This window comes from Vicia villosa, linkage group LG6 (genome assembly GCF_029867415.1).
Source record: "Vicia villosa cultivar HV-30 ecotype Madison, WI linkage group LG6, Vvil1.0, whole genome shotgun sequence".
Lineage (NCBI taxonomy): Eukaryota > Viridiplantae > Streptophyta > Magnoliopsida > Fabales > Fabaceae > Vicia > Vicia villosa.
Window position 1 is genome coordinate 127,222,434 of NC_081185.1, and position 3,789 is coordinate 127,226,222.

At 35.4% G+C, this 3,789-nt stretch overlaps 2 long non-coding RNA genes across 3 annotated transcripts; both read right to left on the reverse strand.

Annotated features, from left to right (window-relative positions):
• Window positions 1-1,029, reverse strand: LOC131612313 (uncharacterized). The gene is made up of 2 exons (XR_009287348.1): window positions 695-1,029; window positions 1-305 (listed from the first exon to the last, which is right to left on the reverse strand). It is a non-coding gene; the product is annotated as an uncharacterized LOC131612313 (long non-coding RNA).
• A 261-nt stretch (window positions 1,030-1,290) lies between these two features.
• LOC131612312 (uncharacterized) lies at window positions 1,291-3,427 on the reverse strand. Of its 2 annotated transcripts, none has more exons than XR_009287346.1 (4): window positions 2,918-3,427; window positions 2,372-2,780; window positions 2,159-2,302; window positions 1,291-2,064 (listed from the first exon to the last, which is right to left on the reverse strand). It is a non-coding gene; the product is annotated as an uncharacterized LOC131612312 (long non-coding RNA). The 2 variants fall into 2 exon arrangements; XR_009287347.1 differs by having other exon boundaries at window positions 1,291-1,706; window positions 1,853-2,302.
• Between the last annotated feature and the right edge of the window lie 362 nt (window positions 3,428-3,789).

Here is a 3,789-nt window from a genome sequence, read left to right on the forward strand (position 1 = left end):
TAACATTCACACCAGTATCAAATTAACTCTTTATACTCATGAATGACTTCAGATGTGAGTCAAATAGAATTAACAAAAAGGACCGTTCGACTCATCTTTTAATTATGTGAAATACACACGATTTCTCTTTTTCTGATAGTTATTCTTCTAATTTCTTTCATGGCGCTGGTCGTGAGACGGATCTCACGTTGTGGTCTGATCTTGCGAATGTGATGGGTGGGAACCGAGTGAAGTTTACTTCGCTTACTCGTCGGCCGAGGAGATCTGTTGTATCGCTCGATCTGATTGTTATTGTCTTCAACGACCTGAAAAGTGAAAAATACTAAACATCATTGCAACAAACCAGCATACTTGTTGAAAAGGTCTTGAACCAAATCCTGCCTATGTGCATAACTTCATCAAGACCCTACTGCTTAAACCACCTGCTGCATCTACCAGCCAAGATCAAATCCTATTAAATATATATGCTATACAACCCTGGTCTGCTATGCACATGAGTCCACACAATCAATTTGTTGCAGTATACCATGTCAAACATGTATCAAGGCAAAACATATACAGTCTAAGCATTCCATACTCTTGGCATATTATTGATGTGATTATGGAAGTAAACTATACAATCCTATTATAATAATTACTTATCTTATTTTAAAGTTCACATAAGCCAAAATGAAATTATAAAAAACAAAAATACCAGTTTCAGATAAACATCAACAAAGGCAACCCAACGTGGCCCAGTCTACACACCCAAGTGACCCAACGATGTGAAACTAATTATGATAGCTTTATCTCACAGCTGCTCTAGCACTCATTGAAGTGTGATAATTTGTGCTTCTGTGCTTCCTGTAAGATGTATATACATCATCATACTGACTCACTTCATTTGGATCAGCCGTGGCCCCAAGTCCCAATCTTCCCGAGCCACTTGATCCTGGCTTTCTGTTGACACTCCCATCAGCAAAGGTCCCCTGTCTATGGATTAATTTGCTGCAAGTTTAGGGGTGGAGGTATGCAAGCACCTCCCTTGAACTATATTGACATATTGGAAACAGTAAGAAAAAATAAATAGATTAGTTCAAAACATAATGAATATTACTGAACCATTAAAGATAATCAGAATTATTTCTCAAAGCCAAATTTAAAGGTGGTTTATTACTGAACAACTGCAATCACAAGCAGTGTTGCAATCAGAGTACTATATTTAATTATGTTCTTCTTTGATTGATTGTATTTGGAGGAATAAGCAAATATTTCAATTATGAAATTGTACAAAAACAAAAAGTACTTGCCTGCAATTCAGGTGGCAAAGAACCATGTAGAGGAAAGATTACAACATCCATGCAGGGACCTTCGTCGAGAGCCCGAATTATCAAGTACAGTAAAGGACATCATTCATCAATTGATAGCTCAAGTTCTCTTCCAGTCTGCATCCCAATAGATCACACACGAAAAGTTTCTCTTGCATGAACACAGGAACAACGTCGCACGGGAACGGTGCCACACAAGAACAACATTTGGCACAGAACAACAACGTCAGTTAAGCAGCACAACAGTGGTGGAAACAAAACAGCGGGGGGTCATTCATAAGAGACAAAGCCATGGTAAAATGAATAAAATTTTTATATAAAATTTTACGTCCACTGTTAATTACCGGTTATAAAATGCAAATCAGGATGTCAAATTCTTTCTGTCGCAATCACGCCAGACTGGATATCAGTATCAACATTGCATATAGAGATACATGAGAAACAAATGTACAAAAAATGTTATGCAAAGAGCAAAATTCAAATTCAAAGAGATCATAAGCATTTATCAATAATAGTATATATTTGCAATTAATGGTAATATGTACCTTCAACTTCTGAACCCAACCTGTCACAATCAATTTCTCCCCTGGTATTGTGTCTTTGTTACCCAAGCCAATTATGACTAATCTGAAAAATAGATATGTGATAAACTTATCTTTTGTCGTCAGAGATGGCTCTGTGATTCGTGCGGTATCAGGTTGGAGTATTTGTTGAAGGCATCGGTTTGAACAATCTCATCATCCGATGTTGTTATCCCCTCGATTCATATTAGTGGTGCCATTAGTATTCATTTCTTTGATTTAAAAAGAGATTAATAATGAAATAAATCACATATATAGATTAGAGCTTACTAATTTGCGTAGCATACGCTCGATACAATTAGATCTTAAATCGGTTGACCATCGTTAGTAACTACAGGTGCTGTGACAAATCTACCACTTCCCACAAGCGGAAATAATTGACAACATTCTTCCTTCCATTCAACATATTTCGTCCTGAAAATACAGATTAAGTTATACAACTAATCGACGATCATTTAGATTGATAGAAGGGGAAACTATTACCTTCGACGCTGCCTTATGTCCTCTCTTTCCTCAAATGTACTCTTGGCATCATAGAAAGTGAGTAGAAAATCTAGACATGGCATGACACTTTCATGCTAAAATGTAATGCATATTAAAATGCACAAGTTGAGAGGAAATTAAAATAGCCTAACACCATAGGCGGGCATGATTTATGCATTATGGGATTATTGTTACCGATAACAAAAGCAGCAAGAGATGGCAACAACACAAACTGAACCGACCTGCTTACTAAACCGAACCTGCATAACTCAATAAAACCGGATTCAACTCAAAGTGTAGCCCGTGCACCATAGAATCCACAGCCAGAGAAGTAAGCTTTGTGGCATGATATCCTAAAGACCACGGCTTGCCATCCATGCATCCCCGTCATCAGTCTCGGCGCTGTGTTCTGCAAACATTAGACTTACATCACTAAATAAATTATAAATATAGGTTAAAATAGGTTATATATAAATTATAGCTTCTTATACTATAAGTGCTTCATTCATTAAGTTATTTGTTCGAACAGGACGATAACCCACTTACAGTTTATCGCTAAATCTGTATAATTAATAAGGTTGGTTTGTCGTAATCCCCGTAGACTATGATAGATACAGAGCCAGAGCTAGAGCCAGAGCCAGTTTGGGATCATTTGCGAAATCTTTAAACTGAAAAAACAAAAGAATCATAAAATCAGTAAAACAATTGATTCAAGCAAAACACCAAAGCCACAGATGATCTGAATCAGATATATTATCTACAGAAGAATTTTCTTTCCATAGTTGATCTGAATCTGCTCGTTCTAATCAAACATCAATGAAAGCATGTAAACCGATTCGCGGTTTGAAACCCTAAAATCTCAATCCAAGAGATGCATCACCGTCAACCGATTGGAACACCATTCTTGTTTCGGTGTGATACCAAAATAACAAAAGAGAGCGAAAGAGGTAGAGAAGGAAGAAGAAGAACAACAAAAAGAAAATGGATCAAGAAAGATAGAGAAGGAGAAAAATGAGAGAAAGAAAGAGAGTTAAAAAGGATGAGAGAGAAAGAGAAGATGATGAGTTTTTTTGAATTAAAGTTGATTTTGAAAGAAGAGGTTAGAGATAAGGAAGCTGAGAAAGAATGCAGAGAGTATCCACGTGGAACAACATGGAAGCAAGGGGGCAAATTGGTATTTTCCAGAGCAGTTAACTTTCTTATATTGTAGATGTATATTTTTTAAAAGTTATTAAAAATTTACTGTAATATTATTAATTAAATATTATTTTAAAAATATTTAATAACTTTAAAACAAAAAAAATAAAAATCTTTTTTAATTAAAGTAACTTAATGACATAATATCAAAAAAAAATCTTAATTAAAATAAATAAATGTTATATATCACATAGTTAGATTAGAACACTATTATCGGTTGA